This window comes from Opisthocomus hoazin, chromosome 2 (genome assembly GCF_030867145.1).
Source record: "Opisthocomus hoazin isolate bOpiHoa1 chromosome 2, bOpiHoa1.hap1, whole genome shotgun sequence".
Lineage (NCBI taxonomy): Eukaryota > Metazoa > Chordata > Aves > Opisthocomiformes > Opisthocomidae > Opisthocomus > Opisthocomus hoazin.
In genome coordinates this window covers 79,648,538-79,675,512 of record NC_134415.1, presented here as the reverse complement: position 1 = coordinate 79,675,512, position 26,975 = coordinate 79,648,538, and the positions used below count along the sequence as shown (strand labels likewise).

The following is a 26,975-nucleotide window of genomic DNA, read 5'->3' as shown; positions in this document are numbered from 1 at the left end:
TAGCATTAATTTGCCCTTTGAAAATGGAGAAATCAATAGGTTGATCCAGTCGGAAATCCCTTTATTCACAAAACAGTCTACCCCAAACCCCTCCACATAATTAAGGCTAAAGCCAAATTTTGTTTGGGTGAAACGCGCAATCTGGCTGCTCCTTAAGCTGTGCTGAATGAAGTTCTACCCTAATGGCACAAGGAGCAGCTGTCATGGTATTGCTCGAATAACAATGAGACAAAATGATTAAATTTCCATCAAGCCTTTAGCATTATCAGAATAGGTCATTTTAATAAAATGTTATCATACGATCAGTTCCTGGCACCTTAGAAAGGAGAGGGGCGGTGATGGAGAGTCATCTTCTGACAGCCTTTGAGTGATCCCCCTTGCAGGAGATGCTGGTCCAGATTAATCCAGCAGTCCTAAATCCACCATTTTTCGTGAGGGTGCCTGATACCAGGATCTGAGAGTAAAGACATTCCTGTAATCAACTGAAATGGCTGTTTGGTTTCAGCAAGTGTCCCCTTGTTCTTGCACCGTATTAAAAAAACACCAATCGTTCATCTTGGGGGAAATCCTCAGCAGGCTGTAAGTGGTGTGGGGGACTAAGCCCTGGTTTCAGAAGCTGTTTCAGAGCCAGAAGTTACATGCCCAGCAACGCAGATGGCTATCCAGTGGGCTTTCTGAAGATGTGAAAGGATTTTGTGGGAATGTTTAAAAGTATATACTTTCCAAAACCCTGCTTGGTGCCTGCCTGTATCTTTAAGCCACCGAGTACCTTTAGAAACCTGGCCCCTTGGCCCCCTTGGTTGAAATATTCATTTGTTTTCAGTGTTTTACCTACTTACTGTGTCCCTCCGTAGTCATCTCAATGCTGCATCCAAGGTGTCTTTCCAGTGTCTCTCCCTCTGCAGTGAGGTTTGGTGGCTACAGAAGAAGCTGGACCCTAACCCTGGTTTTAAAGCTGGGTGGACCCTGTCTGTTGACGGTGTGTTGCATGAGCAGGAAAGTGGAGAACTCCAAAGTTCATAACAAAATCTGTGGCTCCTCTCTGCTTCTCTTGAGCAGCCTGCATTGGCTGTCCTTCAAGGGTGGTGGGCGGTGTCAAACACTGACAAAGATTTGTCCAGCCTTTTGGTGATGCTGAGAAAGGGTGATCGTGAAAAATGGCAAAAAGCTGGAGGATCCTTCCGTGCTTCACCTGGAAATACTCTTAACAAATAGATGATGCTCTGGGTTTCTGTAAATCAGCCTTAGCCATTGTTTTTCTTTGAAGAGAGGGTGTTTTCTTTCCTGCTTGGGAGCAGCTAAGACAGCAAAGAAGCGTGCTAAAACCTTGGCAAGGGAGACGTGTTTTCACGCAGGGTCACGATGCAACTTATTCCTTGCTATAAGTTTGAAGCTTCTGGGTGCAAACAAATCAAAATTGCTTGTCATTGTAAGCTGTTGTTGGGTTTGGAGGTTTGCTTGGTTTCGTTTTTTGTTGTGTTTTTTTCGTACATGCAGCAGTCTCGCTGACTTTTCTTCTTTTTCTTCTTCCTCTCCAGGCCCTCAAACTGACATGAGATGTAGAGAGAGAACCCTTTGCCAAATCTGCTGTCAGCAAGTGGACAGTGATACTGTTTACAGCTTACGACCTTTGTGAACCCTGCATTATTTTCCTAACGAAGCAGACTGTTAATAGGCCCCTTACTGGAGTGAAGATCCTCCTCTTTTTTTTCTTCCCTTTTTTTTTTCTCTTTTTTTTTTTGGAATTAAACTCATTCTGAAGTATGCAGAATCTTCCTTTTCTGGGATGGCCAAGCACCTGCTGTGGAGACAATGTTCGGCACCATCCTGTTGAGAACACACTGTGTAGCCTTTACAGTAGTTACTTGTCAATGAGTATGTGGTGTTTCAATATATTAATGGTTTATGGGATGTTTTAAGTTGGCTTTTCTTTTTGGAGGTTTTCCCCGTCTGCCCACCCTCCCCCCTACAACCTCCAGTTTGATTTCCTTAGATTTTTGACCATTTTTGCTTTCTCTCCCTGGGGAGTCTGAAGTACTGCGCGCGCGCAAGGAAACGACCGTAACCCAACACTGCTCAGACGTCAGGGTTTCCTGAGTATACAGCGTTGTTATACCGATCAGCCGGCTGAATTCCAGAGAGAGGTGACGTGTGTGGTCTGTTTGTTTGTTGGGTTGGTTTGTTTGTTTCTTTCTTATTCTTTCCTTCAGTTTAATGGTACACCTCTGCTTTCCGTAAGCGTCAAAGCAGGGTTGATCGCAAAACACGGGAAGCCGGCGAGTTTGCCTCTTGGCTCGCGGGGACGGCCTGACAGCGGGCGCCGTTGCCTGCATTTGCACCGAGGCAGGAGCCCCTTTGCTGCCCCTCCTGCCTTCCGCTAGCGAGGCTGCCCCTGCTGCCGCGGCAAGCTGGTAAGGAGTCGTAAGCTGAGCTGCCAGACAAGCTGAACGTAGGCACCTGGAAAGATGTGTTTGAGCAAGTGAAAACCAAGGGAAATAACGCCACTTCGCAGAAAAGCTAAGTGGAGAGGCTGGGCATCGGCAGGTGGCTTGCAGTAGTAACGGCGGGAGCTGAGGCGCAGGTCGTTGCAGGGTGTGTTACTGCATCACTGATCCTTTCTTTTGTTTTGTTTTGGACGTATCCTTGATTATTTTTTCCTTCTCATTATGTGTAATCCGTTCTGGCAGAAGAAGCAGGAGAGGGAATAGCAAGGTGACAGTATCATACAAATGGCTTTTCATATGAGCTTAGATTGTAATAGGATAAATGACACTGAAAGACAAGGCAGTTTTATATATTTTGCTTCTAAGGTTTTCTTTTGTAAAATGAATAATAATTAATGATAATAATGAATAAAAGGTATGGTGCTGTATAGATCCTCTCTATAATCTGGAAAGTTTGATTACTTTTTATTAGTGTCTTGGGGCGGGGGGGGGGGGGGATACAAAAAAAGAGGGGAAAACACCAATGGTACATAGGAACTTGGTATGAAGAGGTTCTGAATAGGACAGTGTATACATAATTCTCCAAAGCGATATATGAAGTTTGTTTTTTTCCTTTGCATAAAAGCATTATGCATATAAATATATAAATATATTTTATTATGTACAGAAATGGATCATTATGCATGGATGTTAGGAAAACAAACTAGCGTTTTAACCCAAAGCCTCAGTGCATGAGTTCCCACCAACCCGTGTCCCACGCAATGTGGAGTGACTCCCTCTCGCTGCTGCCACCGCGCGTGCACAGCCGTGCACACACACGCACGCACGCACGCACGCACGCACACAAGCATTCGTGGGCTCGTCCTCGCTCCTTAATTTCCAGGTCCCTGAGGTGATATTGGTGAAACAACAGCTCCTAGTGTGATGGAAGTTTTGTTTCTGTATCGTAGCCCCCACGCTGTTCTCTCGTGAAGAGGCACCTCTTGGTTTCCCCTGCAGTTATGACCGTGTAGGCTCTGTGCAGTTGTGGTTGTAGCCCTGTAGCATATCAACTCTTCCAAGCAGCCAAGGGATTATCATTCGCCTTTTAAAAAGACTTATCCTTTCTTTTCACGCCGAGGTGATGTGTTTGTCAGCGTGGGGACTAGTTTATTACGTTTATTGGAGTTAGCTGGTGCTCATTGCCCGTCTCCATCAGCGGCCAGCTACCCAGGACCACTCGTGTGGCACAGTGGTCGCCTGGGCTGGAGGTCGCTTTGCTTATCAGAGTCCAGTTGCAGGCACCTTTCACCAAAATCGGTCGAGAGCTTTATCACCAGCCTCCTCTGAGCGTGTGGCACTAGCTCTCCGCTTCCCGGTGCACCCCGAACTGCGAGTGTACGCCAGAGGCCTTCCCCCCGGTGCTCCCTTCCCTGAGGCTCCTCCGCGGCTGCTGCCCTGCAGCTTGGCTTCTCCCCCTGCCCCGCCGTTTCGGCCGCTGGCAGAGCTCGCTCCGCGGCTCCTTGGCCCTGCACCGGTGAGACCCGGGGTGCCAGCCCAAAGACCGCCCACCTGGTCACTGGCAGCACCAGCGAGGCCTGACTTGATGGTATGGCCAAGGTGACCAAAATCCATCGTTTTATGTTTTTTTTCTTGGTACGGACGCAGTTCTTATCAAGGGCAAGGGAAGACCTGTTAGCGTCAACCAGGCGGGGCCAGCTTCTGCGCTGCTACGGCAGCCTGCGCCTCTTGCGTTCAGCTGAGCTAGCTCCCGCGGGCAGAAATGAGAGGGAAAACTGTTGTCCACTCTGTTCAGAAAGTGGAGGAAAACCACTTGATTTAGAGACAGCCCGTCAATGGCAGAGAAGTTGTGGGTTTTTTTTTTTTTTAAAAAAAGTATTAGCAGCTGAAAGGCTCAACCTGCCGCCCAGCGATGTCAAGGAAAGCATTTCCCCTGGCCTGGCTGGGACGCCTTGGGGCCCTGCTTTGGAGAACATCCCAGCACTTGCTGAGGAGGGGTAGACTTGGCCAACCTCTTCAGTTTGGGGTCGTTTGCTTATTTTTGGGGCCAGAATTTTCGAGCGGAAGTGCCAGTGTGAGGCACCAAACGTGGGGGACTCCAGCGTGGTCACAGCAGGGGGATGTTCTATCCTCCTCGCTTCTCGAAGGAAGGAGAGGTGCCAGGTCCCCCCAGGCCCAGGGGAAGGTCACCACCCTCTGCCCTCCTCTGGCATGCCCAGCAAACGCCCTCCTCTACAGCGGTGCTAAACGAATCTCGCAGAATTCAGAGGGCTGCTTACTGAGGTGTCAAAATACAGATTTGAATGTCTTAATTCTGGAAACCTACCTTTTGAAAATTTGGCCTTTGAGTCTTTGAACATGTTTATGCCTAGCAGTTTTCCTTCTGAAACCATCGAAAACAGATAAAGGTCCAGAGTAATTACGTAGTTATCATTTAAACACTTGGTCTAAAAAAAGGTCTAAAAAGGTGATATTTGTGCAGTTCCTAGTCACAGGTTTGGAGCTTGATTTAATGATTTTGTAAAAAAAAAAAAAAAAAAATTGAGAATAATCAGGTAGTTGACCACTGCTAAACTCCAGAAATTTTTGTGCCACCGCTTCAAAAAGTTACCTTTCACGTCATGTATTTCTCTAAAATGATGTCATTGCTTGGCAATTGGTGTCCTGCAAGTGTTTCTGGTACACGATATACCGTAGGCATTGCCAACAGATGCGAAGGGGGACCAGATACATTTCGTTACTATGGGTTGGAAAAAATGGATTGTACATTTGGCTTCACATGTTTAACTTTTTTTTAAAAAAAGTTGCATGATTGGAAAAAATATGTATACAGTATCTGTAAAACTGTTTTATCTGTTTTTGTTTCAAGCCATGTAAATTGGAAGAATATTAAATCCACAGCCTTATCACGCATGGCCGTCTTTACATACCGAAGAGCTGAACAGTTTATACTTTTCATTTGGGCTATCTTGTACTTTCATTTGAAAGCAGACACTCTCATGTTGCAGTCTTACTGAGGATTTTATATTAAAAGAAAAAGATGCTGCCCTGGAGGAATATACTACCTTACTACACAGAGGTTGGAAGGAAGTTTGTTTTGGAGCAAAACCTGCCCCTTTCCAAACGAAGTAGAGATACAGTGCTTACTCCACTTGGTGTTAGTAGATATTGCCTTGTGTATTCCATTTTAAATTGTAATCTAGTTTGTAAAAGAGATGGTGACGCATGTAAATAAAGCATAATGGATCTCTACATTGCACATTTGCCTTTGCTCTGTTTCGTCGTGTCGTGGACGGACATCTAAAGGCAGGACCTGGAGAAGGGTTGACTTCGAGCGGCGGGCGAAACCGGCTGGGGAGGGGTTTGGGGCTGGGGAGGGGGTCCGAGGCTGCATCCGATGGAGTCTGTAAGTGCGTGTTTACGTGCGCCTCTGCACTTCAGCCCTTCTGCCAAGCCAGCGTAGTTTTGGAGGTCGGATAAATCGTTCACTGCTGCTAAGAATCGCCAAGATCACTTGATTTTGGGGGTTTGGGGGGGAGGTGTTGTCCCCTGGGATGGCGGCTGCACCCGCCAGCTGCAGCCCGGCTTGCCCGTCCTGCCCCACAACCAGCCCAGCTGCAAATCGGTCCGGGGAAGAGTTACACCCCTGCCGTGGGCTTGGCTGGGTTTCAAACTGTCTTTGAAAAATGCCTGGAGAACTTGAAACCGCCTGTTTGGGATTTGGGATGTGAAAACCAGCCGCCTGACTCAGCAGAAAGTTACGGGGGGGGCTCTGGCCGAGGCGCAGGGGAGCGCGCTGGGAAGCACGAGGCATGTCAACAGAACTCTTCTCCTGCCCTGATGGGAAGCTGCAGCTGCGTATGGTTTTTTGGAGTCATTTTTCAAGAGCAAATGGTATTTTTGAGAAAGAGGAGTCTTTTTGCATGGCAAGGAGGGGTCTCCCACGACGCCGGGGGGACAACCTCCGTGTCAGCCATGCAAAGCCCGTGGGAGCGTTGCGCTGAGGTACTGCAGGGTAAGGAGCAGCCGGGGGTTATCCCTTGTTTAACATAGCTGTTCAGGCTGTGTCCTGACTAGGGATAGCCCGAAATACTACAAGATCCAGTCAAAAAATAGCCTCTTTCACCGGGATGAAGTGTGCGTTAGCCTTCCCGGAGCGAGAGAGCGCTCATCCTGCAGCAGTGACAGCTCCTCTGTGGAAACGGAGCCGTTCCGCTCGGTTTTTCTGAAGGCTCCTCCAGCAACGCTCTGGCAGGGAAGGACCCATCTCCTCTGCCTTGCTGGCATCGCCCCGCTGGTGTCGAGGGCAGGCGGTGAGAGCGTTTGGCCCGGTGAGGTGCCAGGTGGAAGGGCCTCAGCTTTCACCTGAATTCAGGCAGCGGCAGCGGCAGCAGCGACGACGAGCTGATCGAATCCTGCGCGAGTTCTGTGCTGGCCCTACTTGGCCGCGTTGTGCAACGCCTTCGCTGCGACATCCAGTTCACCCAGCCTTGGATCATTCTTATCTTTCAGAATACTTTCAAAATCAGTCCAAACATTTTAAACTCCAAGTTGTCCCAGAAGACAAAAGGCTTTTCGAGCTGCTGCCGAGACTGGTGAGGCAACCGCGAGCTATTTTGGGCGCTCCCCACCACATGTGCTGAGTTGCGAGTTCGGCCAGACCAGGGAAAACAGTGTTTCACAGCTCTTGTTTGGCTACCGCTGCCAAGGAAGTTAGGGGTGCTTTCAAGAAGACGGAGATAAGCAAATCTGGGAGGCTACCTCTTCTTCTGGTGGAGTCACCGTGACTGGTATCTGCCTGTTCAAAAGGAGGACTCCTTGGCTGAAGCGGAGCCCAAGCCAGATGGAGTAGATACCGCTCGGATCTGTCCTGCTGCCAGCGACTTCTGCAGTGTCTCATCACTTCTTCGGCCGACCCAGCCCACAGAGCTTTTTTCCCACTGGCTCTGCCTGTGGAATTTTTTTAAATGGAAATACTTTTATCAAATAAACACAAAACATAGAACATTCCATTAGAACACACAAAAAAATTAAGCTTTTTTTTTTTAAATGCTGTTTAAATCTTCAGAAAACTTTGGAACTGTCTGACAAAATTCAGAAAAGCCGCTTTGGATTTTTTATTTTTCCACTTGGATTGTCTTTTCATACTAATGACACCAGTAGTTTTGCATGTGCCACAACATTTACTTATTAGAACAAAGCGTCTCCTGCTTTTATTGTTTGGTGCTTTGATGACATACCAAGGAACCGATTTAATCTGGAAAATGAGATAAAATGTCTCAATTCAGTAGGAACAATTGGCCTAAATGAGGGTAACTGTTGAAACATTCTTTTAATGCTACATTATGCCATGCAGGTTGAAAGATATCTGTATCCTATGAATGATGTGTGGTGAAATGAGGGGAAAACAGTAAAAATATATGATACATCATAAAAATCTTTCCAACTCCAAGACAAATATGATCCTGATCAGGATGCTTCCCCCTCAACTTTCACTGTTTTAGGTGATACCTTAAAAGCTTGATCTTGCTGACATTCGGAGCACAAGGCAATTCCCAAGTGCTGCCTTTCCCTGGGGATTAGGTCTGTGGTGGCCGCCCTGAGCTCCGCCGGACCCCACGGCTGGCCAGAGCAGGAGGACAGGGAGGACACCAGTGGGAGCGAAGCAGGGCAGATGCCAGCACCCTGCTCTGGTATTCATGTGTCATGCGGACTTCTCTGAAGCTTCATCTGCTGCATGGACAATGGAGCTTTGTTCTGTTTGTAACCACCTTGGAGAAGGACAGCATCGGTTAGGAAGTGCTAGTTAAGAAATATGGGTGTCCTCTACCTCTGACCTCCAAAGCAAGAGATGGTGGAAAACGATGCATTGACACAGCTGCCTTGGTGGTCCTCCCCAGGAGATGAGGCAGAGGATGCTGCTTCTGACTTCTTCCCCACCAGGAGGGTGAGGTCCAGCCTTTCCAAGCCTCTACTCTGAGTGACCGGCCTGGTGGCAGGGCAGTCTCACATGGCTTGGTAGAAAGTCATACCTCGCCAGCACTTTATTTTAAATCTCTATAGGCTCCTCTTACTTAAGGCTATCCAGGCTTATACACCATTAACTAGTTCATGGATGAATGTCGTGGAGAAAAGGCAGTGCTTAGGTAGCAATTGATAAAAGACATTCAATAAAAAAACCCCACCTTAGTCCTTTTGCTCATTAAATGAAACCCATTGTCATTCACACTTCTCTTGAGAGTCATACTTGCAATATCCAACTGCGTTCTCAACCTCAGTGTGCATCTGTTAAGCAAAATTTATGGCGAGGCTGTCTCATTTATACAGAAGTTTTTGCTATGCACCGTCACTCAGCCTAGCAGCCTCCTATGGAAAAGCCACAATTTAAGTCAAAACTCTACTGTGCCTGAGCGGTTATAAAATTATAGTGGCTTTCAGAGCTAGGAGATACCAAAGTCTTCCTGGGGAAGGCGGCTACCTGCGGCTGTCTGCTCTGAAGCTCCTGCTGCTGGGACTACAGCTAGAAGGAGAAGGTAGCACAGGGGAAGGTCAAGTGTGGATGTACAGGGGCGTCTCCGCTTTGCAGCCAAGTTGTGTTTGCTCTGCAGTCCGGGTAAGGTGGGCTACCTTGTTGTCACCAAAGGGTCAGTGCAAACGAGCTTACCACAGAGTAAGAGCAGGTATGCGGGAAGTTACCCTGGAGCAGCTAATGCAGGTGAATGCAAAGCCTCGCTTGCCTTTCTCTCCTCCGTAGCTCGCCCTTCGGGGTGAGCCCGTTTCACTCTGCCTTTCACTAGAGGACGTGAAGGTGACAAGTCGTCTGCAGAAAGTGCCCTGAATTGCTGAGTCTTGGGTGACTTGGCTGAGACTCTGTCGCTACATTTCCAGCCTCTTAAAGCTCCTGCCTGAATATCTTTGCTTTTTCACAGTCTCTTCCCCTTACCTCACCAAAGCTGTGCTCCCTTCTTGAGAAGGGGCCTTCGGAACGATGACATGATGTTGCTGTTAGCAGGAGCCTCTTGCGGTTTGGTTGTCCCATGCAAATGCGTGTGTGAGGAGCGGGGGGCCGGCTCCCACCTGACCTGTCTCGTGGACTGTGCCTGCGAGCAGGCGTCTCTGTGTGCGCGGAGAAAATGTTAAGAGATGTGTACATACAGGAGCGGCAAATAATGTGGCACATGAAAAGGGCCTGGTAAAGTGCTGCCCTTTAAGTGACACATTGCCATGGAGGCACCTGAACCACTCCTTCACGCCCTTCAATCATTCTTCAATCCACTTTTGAAGTCACTGGTATTTCCCATTACTGTCAGCAATGGTCTTCCTAACTTTGGGTACCCATGAGCCTTTCTTTGAGAAGTGTTTTTTTCTTTTTTTTTCATTCTTTTTTGCATTCTCTGTGTTTCTAAGGCCAGGTATTACAACGTTCGTGGGGTCAGCAACGTTGTTTGTGGATACAATTATTTTTAGTGATGTTTTTATACATGCGAGAAACCCAGGTACCACAGTTACCTGGCAAGAGCTCATTGCTGGTACACCTTGCTCCATTCCAGCTACGCTGGCAAGAGGCATTCTTCTTTTTTTGCTGCTTCAAGCTACATCTGAGTCTGAAGACACAGTTTGCTGGCCGAGCTATGCCAGCCACCTTTTCCTAACATAGGCTCAACCTGGAATGTTGCTTCATGCGCAATAACGAGTTTGCAGCCCATCTGAACTGCTGGCTGTATTCAAAGGTCTGCTAAGGTCAGGAGAAGCAGAACTGAGAGTAAGTACAAACGGTTTGTGGACCCCTTACCAGGTATGGCTGCTCAAAGGGACACGAGCACAGTGCTTCAGAGCAAACCGCTACAGCCAAAGCAATGGGAAAAAAATGAATGCCTTGCTCTTTTAAAAAGTGTCTCTTTTCGGTCGTGCCCTGATGAGTCTTTCTGTGAGAAACTGATATTGTGAAGTAGCTCCATACAGCCTAGACGCCATCTAGAACAAGCACCTACAGAGTCGGCCATGGTGCCTGCCCTCCAGCAGCGCTGGCACTTGTGACCCTGCAATGCCTTCCCGGGCCATAATCTGCACAATAAAATGGACAAACTCTGATTCTTTCTATTTTGGTGAGACAAGCTGCTAACCTCTTGAAGGTTAACAAAATTTGAACATTTTATGCTGATCATCTCATCCATAAGCTGACAAAAGGCTTATCTGTTTCTTTTCCACTATAACTGACAGTTCTCTGTCAACGCATATTCGGCATTTCAAGACTAACTTAAAGGTCGAATTTATTATACAGGCAGATTGGATGAGCTCATGGTTGAGGAAAGACCGTCTAAAGGTGACTTGTCTAACATAGCTGTAGACACACACATGCAAGCCCACGCACGTTTCTTTTTGGTCTAGCCTTGTCTCAGACATCACCCGTGTGCCAAGAGTCTCAGGACGAAGCTGTACTAGAAATGTTAAAGGTGGGTTGAATTTGGCAGCTGGAATGTCATAATAAGGGTCTGAACAAAGGAGGTGTGTTCAGAAATGGATAGAGCAGAATTTCGTTCTTCTGACCCCTCTCATCTGAAATCTTCATCACACCAGGCTGCTGAAGTACATTGTTTGCGTTCAAGCAGTTTACTCCCAAATTTTGTGTATCCTGGCGTGGTTATGTGCCGCACCAGAGAAAGTGTACAGACCCCTACATCTCACTGCACACTGGTACCCAGAACAAACCCTGGGGACCCTTGTACCCCGCACAAGGGACAGTCATCCACAAATGGTGGCCGGTAGTACCACACACCCTGGGCATGTGCCAAGCCTTCCTTGGAGCACAGCTCCTGGGGCAAGTATTACATGTGCTCAGCTTCTTCACACAAAATTTATGTACGAAACTCAAAATATAATAAAACTGTAGGTACAGCTGAAAGTGTGAACTGAATAGGGGAGGTGGATAACTTCCCCCAGTTAAAATCAGTACCTTCAGCAGCATCCCCTCCGCCTTGTTTGATAGGGCATTACGGGATGCAGAGTCTTCCGTTGGGAAGTGGTGAACCGATGAAAGTCCCTTTCCTGCGGGCATTTCTCTGCTGTATCCCACAGGCCAGGTGTTGGTTTCCAGCCTCTCCCCCCTCCTCCTGGCAGAACCACAGGTGGTGGCCGCAGAAGAGGAATTTGGAGGTAGAAACCCGTTCTCCACCAGACGCTTCAACAACTATCAGCTCTTGCACGTGTGTTTCCAAAGCAGAACCTGCACGCTATCTCCCCTCCCACCTGTCCCAAACTTCTCCTGGGAGCCTAATCTGGTGCCACATTCGTCCCCCTGTCCCCATGCTGCCTGCCCCACCCAGCCTTGGCTGGATCCCCACGGTCACAGGGGCCGGGAAGCCCGAAAGCTGGCAGCAGCCTCTGACTGCTGGAGTGTCAGCAGCTGGAGGGCTGTGGGCATCCTCAGCAAGGCCCTCATGCAGAATGAGCGGAGCCACCATGTGCCACCATGAGGAACTGGGAGGGAAAAATCAACTGGGTGAAATTTGGTAGACGAAGGTACAGAGTGCTGGGCTGAGGAAGCAGAGATCAGCTATGCGCATGTCAAGCTTGCCCCAGCGGCAGTGCTGAAAGAAAAAGGTTGTGGGCAATAACGAGCAAGAAACTGTGATCTCCTGCTGCGGTGTTGTGGCACTGAGGCAGCCCCGGACGCTGGGACTGGGCTGAAGAAGAGTGACAAGAATGAGCAGAGTCAGTGAGACCGATGGGAGAGGGCTGATTTTATTTGTTAGAACAGGTTGAGAGGGGACACAAACTGCCCTTTACATGGATGACTGCTAAAAAAAGACCCTTCCTGCCCACTAGGGAAAGGACATAGCTGTGTTTCGTCTGCAGCAAATGTAGGTTATGCTCTAGCTATGAGGGGGATTAATAAATTTCTTAGAGGTGTGGACATTTCTTCATTAAGGGTGTTTTTGGGAGAAAAACATTTGCCTGGATTTTCATTTGCCCTGTCTCAGAGCAGGAGGATGACTTCCTGAGGTCCCTTCTAACCTCATGGTCTTATGACTTGCCTTAAAGAATTAAAACAGTTTTAAAACCAAAACAAAATAAACAAACAAAAAAAAAAAGCACAGAGGCTTCTGCCCTTTCCTACCTGAGACACAGGTCTCTATGTACAGTAGCAAATTGTTATCTTTTCCCCCAGTTTGAGCGTAACAGGTATTGGGTAACGTTGTCCTGGTGTGGTGATGCACAAGCCAGGGTGTGCCTCAGACCCCGGAGAGGTATTGATGTAGCGCAACCGCCTGCTGAAAGTCTGGTGTTTGGTTTCCTTCTGCTCTCTCATGTCTCCCTTTGCCCCTGGAGAAGCTGTATGTTGTCCCAGTTCATTCTCCGGGCACGTCTCGCTGCAAAGAGAAGTTGCTGTCTCCTGTTCCTGGTGAGGCTCGAAGGCCTGAGAAGATGCCCTGCCCCATAGGTTTCGTTTTCCTGATGAAAACCTGTGTAGAAAGTGCTCCTCTTGAGGCACCACGTGCTCCAGCATCTGTCAACCCCTCTCATGGCTGGATGCCTGCAAATCTGAAGGACCAGAAGTATAAATACAAGTGAAAAGGCAGATGTTCCTGCAGCAGGTCAGGTTTGTTTCAGAGGTGGCCAACTTCCCCCACTGAGGGCACGTGTTGGCCCTCTCAGCAGAGAGCACAGTCTGGACCAGGAGAAGATGCAAGAAGCAAAGCCCCACTGAACCATGAGCAGCAGGGAGGGCTGCCATGGGCAGGGACATGGGAGGCACAGCAGGGAGATGCAGCTTTGGGTGAGCGCTTGCTTATCAGAAAAACCCAGGCCCTGGAGAAGGACGCAGCCTGAAGCTGTTTGGGGTGTCCCTGTTGCTGCTGGCAGGCCACCAAGGCAGGCATCTGGGAGCACGTCCCTCTGTGTCAGGAGGAGCCAGACAGCCCATCCCCGCAACCGTGGGCAAAGCTCAGGCACCCGAGCCAGCGCCTGATGCCAGAGGACAGCAGGGATGCTCATGGCGGGATCAGCCTCCTCTCCAGACAGCAAAGCACGGCCGCTGCCTCCTCACCCTGCGATGGGGCCAGCAGTAACCCCCCACAGCAGGGGCCTGGCATAGTCAGCCGGTCACTTATATCAGACTTGGGCTCCCAGACAGAAAGAACAAGCCACTGCATTTTCTCTGTTTACATTAGATGTTTATTTTACAGTTCATTGCACAATCCGTTTCTCTTCTCCCTTTGCCGCAAGCTGACTTGTGGTGCTGCAGATCCTATCTGCCTGCCCTGCCCACAGCGCGGACCTGCAGGAAAACCTGCCAGGGGTCTCTCCTTGTTGTTCTTGCTGTTTTGCCTACAGCTGCCCTTTCCTAGGAGTTAAAATAGAGCAGTTTCTTCCAAAGAGTGATTAATTAGTCCCTTGCGCCCTTGTGCTGGCGTTGGTGTTTTGAGGGGTGGGCAGCTCAGGGTCTCTGAAGAAAACCAGAGCAAACAAGCACGGTGCAAGGGGCTGACCTCAGCTTCCCTCTAACTGGCTTCTCCGCCGGCTGGACCAGCGTTGAGGACTGCTGGCACGCTGTGGGACCGCAGACCCTGCACCCTATCCACTGTGCCTGGCCATTGGGCAAGTCCCCAGGCTGTGGGGATGGTCGGTGACTGCAGGAGATGGCTGGGCCCTGCCTGCCCTGCACCATAAGGGACTGTCAAGGGCTGCTGGGATTAACTGGGATTACTTGCTCCATGGTACATTTAAGTCTTGATTTTTGTGCCACTGTGTCTTCGTGGCATTTGGGGAGGTGGTTTAGCTTCACTGGTTTAATCGAGGCCTTTCCTCCACAGCTGAAAAGATGGGCCGCATTTTGCTGAGAAAATAAGAGATCTGATATGTCGATCCGGTGGGAAATCCCTGAGTAAAACTCGGTGTTCCTTGCTGGCTGTGCGCTTTGGAGAAGGAGAGAGATTCACCACTTCCTCCTGCAGAGCTGGGTGCTCCCCATGAATAACTGGACCCAACCTAAAAGCAGAAGGAAGTGTATTTAAAAAAAATAGAGGTGTGGTATGACACTACCGAGCTTTATGTGCATTGTGTAATCCCTGACGTGCATGGCTTCTGACGAGTGCGGTCACGGTTAAATCACTCCTTGAAAACAACAATAAAATCCTAAGAAGTTGGCTGGTGAGAGGGGTTTGTTCCTTTTCCCCAGGAAAATGATATTTGCCACAAGCAAATATGTTTTTGTGGACTGAATGCTCATGTGACAGACATGGTGGCTTGTGTACAGCCAAGCCAAAAGCTCTGAAAGAAGTTTTCTTTTCCAGTTTTCTTTATCACCACTAATTGCCCTGACAACAACGATGTGAACGGATGGTAAGAAACGGAACAGTTTCATGTAGAGAACCTGTCGTTACCTAAATTAATATCTAAATAAGTGTCTCCCCACAAACTTTTTTAGCAATTTACACCTTTCAAATTGCAGCTCCACCAAATGGGGAGTTTAATATTAAGAAATGCTTTCATGTTCAACTTGATGCAAACTAGAGTCCAGAAGAAGGGAATAGGTTTGGCCACACATGTTTTTGAGCTCTAGCTCACTGGTCCAAATCTAGCCTGTTCCTGCACTGATAAAAGTTCTTGAAGGCAATATGAAAATACCTGGCTTTTCCTCCTTTCCTACAAAATGTATATGTACTTCAATTTAACCATGGAGTGATTCTTTCTTATCTGTGATAATTCTGCAGGTATTGGAGAACGATGTCAGAAACAGAGAAATGGAATGGTCAGGGAAGTATGAACTTCTCTGCTTTTGAATGCAACAGTGTGAGTATAAAAATTGAACCTAGATGAACCAAAATTATATCTGATAAGCCCCAATAAAGCCTAAACCATTTGCGTCAGTGCTGTGAAGTTAAAGGAGGGTTTAAGTGTCGCTTTTCCTCTGATTGAAACTGTGCATTTTAGGAAAGGCAGCAAGGCTGATACTGCTTGGCAGCCTGGCATGGAGACATTCCTAAAAGCTTATAAGAAAGTCAAAGGTAGAACTGAATAGCTGAGGGATGGCAGCGCTAGTGAGGGTGAGGATGGTTTCTGCAGGATGATCAGGAGGTGCATTTTGTAAGAGAGAAATCTTCTCCCCAGATGATTTTTCATAGCTAGCAACCATGCCATGCAGTTTCTGTCTTACAACAGAAGTTGTGTGCGGAGATTTTGTCTCCCTACCTGACCAGTCTGCCCTGCAAGAGGGCCATGAAGCCTCAGGGGAAAAACCCAGCCCCTGGGGACTCCTGCTGACACCTCCCTGCCTGCCTCTTGTCCCCCACTGGCCATGACTGATGGGGCTGCAGAAGAGGGGTGACTGAGAGTGGGTCAGAGCCCCAGTAGCTGGAGGAATGGCTGTGGGACTTGCCTGGGAGGAAGACCCCCAGGTGTGGACGAGTGGTGGGGCCTCCCAGGGCTTGGTATGGAGCTCGACTGGGCACCCTGACATGGCAGATGTGCTGTGGGTACCCTGGCATAGCAGCGTCAACATGGACAGCCCAGCATTGCAGAGGTGCCGTGGGTACTCTGACATTGCAGAGATGCCAAAGGTGCCGTGGCTTTGCTTTTGATGTGGGTGCCTCAAAGGCCACCTGTAACCTCTTGCGCCCAGTGTAAACTCTGCCCAAAAGACATTTGCAGAACACAGGCTTCCTCCTCACAAGCCCACCTTCTCATGGAGCAAAAGTGGAGAGGTTGTTCCCCCTCACCTCCTGCCAGCCTCACCTGCCCGACCAAACTCAAAATCCCATGTGAAAAGATTTCACTGGTGTTTCGCAATATCCTTCCTCTGTCTGTTTTTGCCGATGCTGTTTCTCATTCTGTTGGCTAAGATCAAGTATGGTATCTCAAGGACACCCTGGCCCCAGCCTTCTACATTCCTCAGGAGGGAACAAGGGGAGATGCAAACAGTTTTAAAAATACTTGTTTACGTTATTTTGCAATTTCTTGGGGATCTTAAATGAAGTACAGCAACCCATGAACTGAAAATAATCCAAGGAAAGCAATGAGTAAGGAGATTGTCAATATACGCTGAAAACATGGCAAACATAACCCTACTAAAAAGAACAGAGATGCAGCTGCTGGGGTCTGGGTTTCTCTTGTTTGGAAGTCAAATTTAGTGCCAAGTGAGAATGTCCAGCTCCCAGTTCCTGAACATTTTGACTCCTGAATCGCTGCTCCTTGCAGTAGGCTCTGTAGGTTTGGGTCTCTGCAGTTTTTTTCCACAAAAATTCTGGCAGTTCGTGAGGAATGGTTTGGCAGCACTTTATTCCACCACATCTCCCCGGAATGCAGTGCAGCCTGCTGTAGGTGACCCTGCTTCGGCAGGGGACTTGGACTAGATGACCCACAGAGGTCCCTTCCAACCCCGAACATTCTGTGATTCTGTGATGAAGGCAAATCTATGATAACTCCTTGGAGCAGTTTGCGCTTAGCAGTGCGGTATGTGTAATATTTACACAGGTAAACCTTCCCCTAAACGTACATGCTTGAATTAGGGCATGAGCATGGGGAAGGTACCTGGTGTGACAGCCACAGGGCAGACAGCAGCTGCGTCCCAAGGGCAGCTCCACGCTAGATTGGCAGCTCGGGGGTCTGCCACGGGGCGAGCCGTGAGGGCTATGGACCACAGGCATGAGGAACAGATGTAATGGAGCAAACTACCAGCATAAAAAGAGCTCCTGCTCTTTATTCTGCATCCAGAAGTGGCCTGTGATATCGGGAAGGGATGGATCAGAGATCCGTGGAGTGCCTCGTTTTCTTGCTGATTGCAGGGGACTGCATTAATAGGGCTGCTGAATGTTGATAAGGGCTGCTATAGTGAGAGAAGCCAACTCATACGATAAGGCATGTATTTCTGTGTCGCGTTTCAAGCCACTTAATAGCATTGGGTGGAGGTGGGGTGAACGGGAGCAATAGCTGGGTTAGCAGATGTCCTTTGTGCTAAAGGAACCTACTTGAACTCACTTTGCTGTAGCTTAAATGAGAAAGTGGGTTAAATTAGTTCTGATGAAGCGCTAACTGCACGAATTATGTTCACAGGCAGGAAAAGTGCAAATTTCTATCACAATTCTGCTCATGCAGCCTTCTGGATTTGGGGTGGGTTTTTTATGACCCCTGCTGTAGGACTGTACTGGAGACCTTTCCCACAGAATAGCATCAATTGTAAGAAACTGCGCGTGGATTCTTCATTACTGCTAAGTCAGGGACAGGGATGCCAAACTTGCTTTCATTGTGGATGATTTGATTAACCTTTTAGTGAGTCTGCAAAAGGCCATTGAACTGACTCGGACACCTTTTCTTATTTTCAAAGACCCAAGGTGCTTTTTTTAATCAGTGCCTCCCCTTTCCCTCCGAGCACAGAAAGCCTGCAATTACGGGCAGCTTTCAAGGCTGGCAGCTCTCACCAACAGCCAGGACTTGTTTGGGTGCAGAGTGGAGGAGCTGAATTGCACTTGGACCAGAACAAAAGCCACTTCAAATGGTGCCGCTCAACCCCTGGGCCTGGGACCTCCCCTCCTTTCTGGATGTGCATGCTCGGATGCCAGGGTTTGGTGTTGCCCATCATTCAGGTTGTAATCAGCTGCTCCTCTGCCATGGGGAACAAATACCCAGTGAACCTATGTGCAGTTCCATGTCCTCTGACAGCACCCCTTACCTCGCTGGTCATGGCTCCCCGTGAAAACCGGGAAAGGGTAATGTTTGCCTGAACGCTCACAGGAACCAGGCGATCACAGAGATCCTCGTGTCCTGCCACGCTTGACCAAAACCGGACAATGGTTTGAAGAGCTTCTGTACAGGGAGGGTCTGACCTTATACGACTTGTTTCTGCAGAAAAACAAGCTTGAACAAATCCTGAGCTGACCTGACTGACTTTGCAAAAGGTGAAATTTCTTGACTTGTCTCCCATCTCCTGGAGCTCTTCAGAGGGGGTCTGGGTTTTTCCATGGCTTTTTCCAAGCCCTACCCGCCAGAAGCTTTACCTGAAGCACCTGAACATGCTTGCAAGCTGGTGTTTTTCATCAAGATGCTGTGGTAGCATGAACATGTGGCAACATCTAGATGAGGAGCATACAAAGGGCATCACTGGAGGAAAGGGAAGAGGCATCGTGCATGAGCTCTGGTCTTCTTGGTGAACCTCGGGGCCTTCCGTTAGAGGAAAGTGATTTGTTCCTAAAATTTTACTGTGATGAAGTGGCTCCCTTTTGTAGGACTCACCACCCTGCTCTGGTGCACCTGGATCTGCATTTAAACCTACGTGTCCTGGTGGGTGCTTCCCGGTGTCAGATGTGTCTCTGCGAGGGATCTGCCTCCAGCACTGCAGGCAGCTCTGCCCCCTCAGCCTGCAATTTAGGTAGTTAGCTAATTTTTACAACACTGCAGTATGTTCATGGAGGGAGAGAGATATTTTCCTGCTTGCAGAGGTGATTCTGGGGCTTTCTGTGGCACAAGGGCTGGCAGCTTTTTGCCTTGGCTCACAAGGCCATTAATGTTGTTAACAGTCGTAAAGTCATTGCACCCTTTCCTAATATCAGTTGACTTTGGACTTGAGAGCCGGCGCTACCCTTTACACTTTGGCATTGCACAAAGACTTGGAAGGCTGGCAGCGAGAGCTGGGTGTGAACTAATCTGGGCACCAAGTTACAGCATTGCTTCACTTAAGCTTTTCCACGTGTTGGCTTCAGGAGCAGAGTTCCTGTGCGACTCCACTGTATGCAAACGTGGGAGTTCGTTTTTTTTCCCCTGCACTTGTTGTGACTGAGCTTGAAAAATTAGTTCCTCTGAAAGCTGGTCTGTTTTGGGTTTTGCTAAAGCGAACTTTTCTTTCCAGACAAGTGGAGTACTGGGCTAAGATTAAACTTTGTGATTCAGTCCTTCAACTTCCAGCCATTTCTCTCCCTTGGCAGGAGGCTGAGGTGACACAAGGTAACGACCATTTCCTTCAAAGCAAAAGCAAAAAGTGCTTTTAAGAAGACTTGAAATACCCATAGCCCGAAAGCTCCTTCAGGAATGTAATTTCTGGTGCAGGTTTTGGCATGGGGAATATCGGGTAGACGATCCCATACATTTTTAGCTGCGCACTGTGCACGTCTCTTTCTATGATCCTTCACCCAGAATTGTATTTTATTATTACAGCTGAAGATATGCAGTTAATTGTTGTGGTGCCTGTAAGAAACTACAGGCTCCTCTGAAGTTTTCCGAAACTGTGAATTGTTTCATAATGTATGAAGAGGTAATTTGCATTGAGAATCAATATGTTAATTATTGTGTCAACACTTATTGTTTTGGTGTGTTTCTTGGCTTCTTGTCCCAGGGATTACAGCCACGTATGGTCCCAGTTCGTCTGCGAGACATAAGATGTGCCTTGGCTCTGCGACAGTCACAGGACTTGTTAAAAGAGATGCAAACCGAAGATGAAGACCGGCACAGTTTGTACTGTCTTATCCAGTCTAGCTTCATTCTGTCAGGGAACATCAATTAAATCAGATGAAGAAATTAGGGAGCCTTTGTCTAGCCAGTAAGTTAAATAAATATTGTTTTAAATAAAATGATTGTTAAACAGGCGAGTCAAAATAACTACCATACCAATCCGAATGGTTTATATAATGTCAAGTGGTGTTGGAATACAAGCGTCAAATATGGGCCCAGAGATGTTCTCCTTCTCCATCTTATTTATTTCGAAGCTGGTTGTGCCCTGAGTCAGGGACCAGGAATAGCCGTGCCAGGCGCTGCATTACCTCAGAACGAAAAGAATAGCTTTGCCTCCTGGCTTCTTCTGCAGCCTGACGGCTCTTTGGGGCACCAGGGCGATGCACACGGGAGGAGCATGAGAAACAGCTGGATGGTGTGGCTTTTAACGTCATGGCTCCTAGCACGAGAGAGTATAAACATAGGGCGCATGCAACCCGTGACTATGGAATATTTGGCCACAGAGTTTCTGCCATACAGTACTCTGTGATCGGGCTGAGAGCCGTCCAGGTCAGCCGAAATGGTCCTGGGAGTTTGGAGCAAGCAACCAGAAAATACCAACTGTCTCTGGTAGACCTGTTAGTTCTTAATTGCTCCGTGGTAACTAATGACTAAGCTGCATAGGAAGAATTATAATGCAAACTTGGCTTATGCTTCCAGTCTTTTTAAAGTGCTTGCTTTAGGGGCTGTGTATACGTGCGAGGCATGGGGAAGGCCGGTGAAGTAGAAGGGTGTTGCGGGTTGGGATAAGTAGTTACGTGAGGAGAACGTGTCGCTTTACTCACCCTCAGTGTCCTTGAATACATCGAAAACCAGTGCAGGTAAAAGCGATGGGTACACGCTTCAGAGCTCCTCGCTTCCCAGGTGTTCATGGCACAAATGAGAGTGGCTGGACCTCCTGCAGTTGCCCAGACGGCCACTGCAAGCTTTCTGGCAGATCACTTTGCATCCCATTGTTTCCTGCTCACCTGGGAAAAAGGCTGCTGGATTATCGCTTTTCCAGCCAGCTGCTAACCCAGTAGCACACAACCAAGTCTGACACCCCACTGGGCTCAAAGATGCTTACCAAATCCTGTTACTCATCCCCACAGCAACGAAATGGCTCTTAAACCCACCCTGTGTAGGTCTTCCCTGGGGCACACATATCTGCTGTGGATCCCAGTCATGGGGGGCCAGGGGCTGGTGGTAGGGTGGGCGATGCTGGGTCAGTCACGAACCCGCTCCAGCTTTGCTCCCCACCTCCAGCACTAGGAAAATATTCACTCTTTCTAATGCAAAGATACAAAGCAAAAGCTAGGAAGAGTTTATGATCTATTTATATTTACAGATAATTTTCAGATATAATTTTTGTATGACTCTGTGATCAAGAGCTAGGAAAAAAATATTTGTAAATGGTGCTGCTCCACACCTCAGGCAACCGTCAAAGCCTTTCTGTTTTTTTCACAGCTAGCTCTAGTTTTACTTTACTGAGGCTGCCAAGGACCTTCAGAGGCTGGTGACAAGCCTTTTCATTTGAACAAGCACATTTTTGGGTGGGCTTTCTCCCAAAAGGTGAGAGACGATACATATGCAGGGTGAAGCTAACCTAGGGATGAACTGCCCTGCTGCTGGCTCATCACTTTCATTTTCCTGTTTTGTTCGGGGTTTGCTTTACTGGCAATTTCTGGGCTACGCTTGTTAGGCTTATATTCTAACACCTAATATTTTTGCTTTCCATGTCAGCTTTTCCTTTTCAAGTTGCTAACTACTATCAGATAACTGAGGTTAACAGAGGTTTCTTTCTTTAGCTGTAACAGCAGAGTACTTCACTGAACTCTAGGTATTCTTGACAAGTCCCATTCAAAATTTCACAGAGTGCTTTCACTCATTTACCTGCAGCAATGAAGCTTGCCCCCCCGCAGCCCTGCCAGCAGGACACCTCCAGCAGCCACTCTCCTGGTGAGCACAAGCGCTCACCAAGCAGAAACGCCTTCGGGCCCCAGGGGTGTCAACAGGTCTGCTCAGCTATGCCGAGTTTAGTCATGCATTTTAAATTTCTTCGTGAACCGGAGTCTTAATTCTTGTGCCATATTACTGGAACAAAGCGGTCAGACTATTTATAGGTCGGTCGCCTTTGTGTGCGTGCAGCCAGCGATGCCTTCGGTGCTCCAGTTCCTGGGACTCCTTTTCCCTCTGGCTCTCGAGTCTCAGCTATTCTCTCCTAACACAGTAACAGTAATTAGCCTATTGCTGGCCACCGCAGCACCCTCCCTTACCTAGCTAGCATACAGCGCGGGCTGGGAGCCAGGTAAAGCCCGTGTCATTTATAGCTCATCAGAGAAGCCAACCAGCCCATGGTCCTCCTGTTTTGTAAAGAGACAGACTTATCACCTAGACGCTGCTGCGATGGGCGCGCTGGAAAGGCAGGAAGATAAAAGCACTGCGCGGGCAAGCTCTGGTCCTGTCTTTCTTTGATTTTGTTCACTGTTGTTTCATGCAGCTCAAGCAAAATCATCGTGACTCGACGCAACCAGAAGACAATATTGACATACTTGGAGCTACTCAGTAGACCCATGATGTTTCGCAATGTAATTGTTGTTTTGCATCGGCTGCAAAGCACAGAACAAGAGACGTGGCGCTGGCCCTGCTAAGGTTTCTCTGCTAAGGCCAGGATTCAGCATGACGACAACCTCTTATGCGTTTTATTTGACTGCTGTCCTACAGCATCCTACCAGGCATGCTGTATGGAGCACAGACTAACGTCAAAGCCTCTTCAGTCCTCATACATTTTCAGGGTGCATTTGTGGCTCTTTCGGGCTGAAATCACGATCCAGTCCTCCCACACATGGCCTGAGCTCAAAATTGCAGAAAAGGGACTGAATGAGGAGAAAGGAAAAAAATACCCAAACCTTTTTTGAAAAGGCAGGCCTGTCCTCCTGCCACCGAAACCCTTGGCCTGGGGCAGCCTGGGGTTGGAAACAACACCCTGCTCACATTTTTGCCTAAAAAACGGCGGGATGCTGCCCACACTTATCTACAGGCAAACTCCCTCTCTGTCCTCATCCTGGAAAATGATGCACCAGGCAGGGAGCTGCCCATGGGGGATTTTGTGTGGCTGTATGGCCCAAACTGAGCAGGGATGGTCGGAGTTGTTGGTGATCCAGACCGTCAGTGGCCACGCTAATGGCCTAGCTTCCTATTTCAGGCACCAAACAACAGCTGTTGGTGTCAAAAATATTTTCAGAAGTGCAATCAAATGGGAAAAAACCCTATAAATTCTTCTTCACAATAGCACTTGCAGTGTGCCTGCTCTTGAGAGGAGAAATTATTTTTCTTTTGCTACTAAGATGATACATCCAGCAGGATTTGGAGGGCGGAGGTAATGGATGAGGTTAGATAAAATGAAGAGCAGATCTTGAGAGAATCATTCCTGATACAGATCCCAGGCTCATTCAGGCAAGGTCAGATAATCCTTGGTGCAGAGGGTGCAACACACACACACATCTGCACTGGAGAGATCAGTCAAGGAAAATCTTCTCTGGCACCATTTGTACTTGATCAACTTCTGTCCTCCAGGTAGCAAGGAGAATTTTCTGCTGTGCTCTAGAACACCTCGGGCTGATAACCATGCACTTCCCATCGTAAAAGTTTCTGGCCACATTTCTCTGAGAAGCTTTTTCACTTCTGATGATCACATGTGGCCTCTGAAACTCAGCAGGAGCAAAGATGCAAGGTCAGATACACTGTCTATGTTCCTTTAGTTGCTGCTCGTGTTCTTGGCTGAGATAAAAACTCTTGGAAAGTATTCATATCTTCATTCAATGCTCTGGCAATCAGGGGAAACTGAATTACATGATCCTTCAAGCTAGCAATGGTAGGACCCAGATATTCTTGGATTTGGCAAACAACAAACAACTTCATCAGTGAACTCAGAATGATAGAATGGTTTGAGTTGAAAAGGACCTTATAGACCATCTAGTTCCAACCCCCCTGCCATGGGCAGGGACACCTTCCACTAGACCAGGTTGCTCAAAGCCCCATTCAGCCTGGCCTTGAACACTGCCAGGGAGGGGGCAGCCACAGCTTCTCTGGGCAACCTGTGCCAGTGCCTCACCACCCTCACAGTAAAGAATTTCTTCCTTATGTCTAATCTAAATCTACCCTCTTTCAGCTTGGAGCCATTGCCTCTTGTCCTGTTGCTACATGCCCTTGTAAAAAGTCCCTCTCCAGCTTTATGTTAGGCCTCCTTCAGGTACTGAAAGGCTGCAATAAGGTCACCCTGGAGCCTTCTCTTCTCTAGGCTGAACAGCCCCAGCTCTCTCTGCTCAACCTCACAGGAGAGGTGTTCCAGCCCTCGGATCATCTTTGTGGCCCTCCTCTGGCCCCACTCCAACAGGTCCATGTCTTTCCTGTGCTGAGGGCTCCAAAGCTGGATGCAGGACTCCAGGTGGGGTCTCACTAAAGCAGAGTAAGAGTGGCAGAATGCCCTCCCTCGCCCTGCTGGCCACGCTGCTTTGGATGCAGCCCAGGATACAGTTGGCCTTCTGGGCTGCAAGTGCACACTGATGGGTCATGTTGAGCTTCTCATCAACCAGCACCCCCCCAAGTCCTTCTCCTCAGGGCTGTTCTCAATCCATTCTCCGCCCAGCCTGTATTTGTGCTTGGGATTTCCCTGTCTTATGTGCAGGACCTTGCACTTGGCCTTGTTGGACTTCATGAGGTTCGCATAGGCCTGCCTCTCCAGCCTGTCAAGGTCCCTCTGGACAGCATCCCTTCCCTCCAGGGTGTCGACAGCGCCACACAGCTTGGTGTTGGCAAACTTGCTGAGGGTGCACTCATTCCCACTGTCCATGTTGCTGACAAAGATGTTAAACAACACTTGTCCCAATACTGATCACTGAGGAGCGCCACTCGTCTCTGGTCTCCACTTGGACATCGAGCTGTTGACAGCAACTCTTTGAGTGCAACCATCCCGCCAATTCCTAATCCACTGAGTGGTCCGTCTGTCAAGTCCATGTCTCTCCAATTTAGAAACAAGGATGTCGTGTGAGACAGTGTCAAATGCTTCGCACAGGTCCAGGGAGATGTCATCAGTTGCTCTTCCCTTATCCACCAGTGCAGTAACCACATTGTAGAAGGCCACCAGATTTGTCAGGCATGATTTGCCCTTGGTGAAGCCATGTTGTCTGCCACCAATCATCTCCTTATTTTCCATGTGCCTTAGCATAGTTTCCAGGAGGATCTGCTCCATGACCTTGCTGGGCACAGAGGTGAGACTGACTGGCCTGTAGTTCCCTGGCTCTTCCTTTTTTTACCTTTTTAAAAACGGGCATTACGTTTCCCTGTTTCCAGTCAGTGGAACTTCACCAGACTGCCATGACTTCTCAGATATGATGGGGAGTGGCTTAGCAACCTCATCCACCAGTTCCCTCAGGACCTGCAGATGCATCTCATCAGGTCCCATGGACTTGTGCACCTTCAGGTTCCTTAGATGGTCTCAAACCTGATTTTCTTCTGCAGTGGGTGGTTCTTTATTCTCCCAGTCCCTGCCTTTGCCATCTGTGACTTAGGCGGTGTGGCTGGAGCACTTGCCAGTGAAGACTGAGGCAAAAAAGTCATTGAATATCTCAAACTTCTCCATGTCTCGGGTAACCAGGTCTCCTATTTCCTTCCAGAGAGGGCCCACATTTTCCATAGCCCTCCTTTTATCACTGACGTACCTACAGAAGCTTTTCTGTTTGCCCTTGATGTCCGTGGCCAGATTTAATTTCTATCAATTAGGGCTTCAGCTTTCCTAACATGACCCCTGTCTGCTCAGACAATTTCTCTGTATTCCTCCCAGGCTACCTTTCCTTGCTTCCACCCTCTACAGACTTCCTTTCTGTGTTTGACTGTCTCCAGGACCTCCTTGTTCATCCATGCAGGCCACCTGGCATTTTTGCCCAACTTCCTCTTTGTTGGGATACACCACTCCTGAGGCTTGGAGGAAGCAATCCTTGAACGTTAATCAGATTTCTTGGGCCCCTCTTCCCTCCAGGGCTTTATCCCATCATACTCTACCAAGCAGATCCCTGAAGAGGCCAAAGCCAGCACTCCTGAAGTCCAGGGTAGCGAGCTTGCTGTGCACCCTCCTCGCTGTCCTAAGGATCTTGAACTCCACAGTTTCATGGCCACTGCAACCAAGGCTGCCCTTGAGCTTCACATTCCCCACCATCCTCTCCTAGTTGGTGAAAACAAGGTCCAGCATAGCACCTCTGCTCATGGGCTCCTCTGTCCCTTGGAGGAGGAATTTGTCATCAACGCATTCCAGGAACCTCCTGGATTGCTTATGCCCTTGTACAAGGTGATGTTGCTTTGATGTGCAGTTTGGTGCGCAATTAAGTTACTAGAGAAATAGTCACAAAAGAGAGCTTTGAACTGAGTAGATCTCACTGTTTGAAGCAAATGGGGGAGTAAACACAAGCGCATATGCATCCTAGACTCAGTTTTCTAGCAGGCAAACTGATGAAGTAGGGTGATGCTCCTCAGGAAAGCTGGGTCGAATGGAAAACGTGGAGGCTTGAGTGGAGGAGAGGTATGGGCAGGGGCATGGAGGTGAGGGATCCCGCACCCTGCCTGCTCGCTCCAGGTATCAGCATCACTCAGTTCTCCGGTTAGTCATGGGGAGCCTCAGGAAGGCTGTTGGGAGGACACAAGCGTTCACAGGCTGCAGAAAGAGGACCTGATCATTTAGAGATCAAGAAATGCTAGTATAACAGTCAAAAGCAAACCTGAGCTGAAGTTTTCAAAGTATTCCAGAAAAAAAATGGGGAAAACTTCTTCAAATATAAGTGTAAGAGAGGAAGAAAAGCAGAGTCAGGCTGCTGTGAGTGAGTGAGATTTAAGATAATCTAGGCATGGCCTAAAATCAAAGGAGTATTTTACCTCTGTTCTCATTTAAGGAAGTACAATCCTAGGGGCAAAAACAGGCTGGTTAATGGGAACAGGGATATGGAAATAGAATCACTACTGTGGGGAAGCAAAGCTCAAAGAGCAGGCTGCCTTCCTCTTAGAAGGGCAGGTCATGCCCGTCCC

General features: G+C 48.4%; 1 protein-coding gene across 1 annotated transcript in view; it reads left to right on the top strand.

The window, feature by feature from the left end:
• FOXO3 (forkhead box O3) overlaps nucleotides 1–5,696 on the top strand; it is a 96,368-nt gene extending 90,672 nt beyond the window's left edge. Inside the window, exon 3 of the mRNA XM_075414266.1 lies at nucleotides 1,539–5,696. The gene's annotated coding sequence lies outside the window, so the exon portion shown is untranslated. The remainder of the gene's footprint in view (nucleotides 1–1,538) is intronic.
• Nucleotides 5,697–26,975: the final 21,279 nt, after the last annotated feature.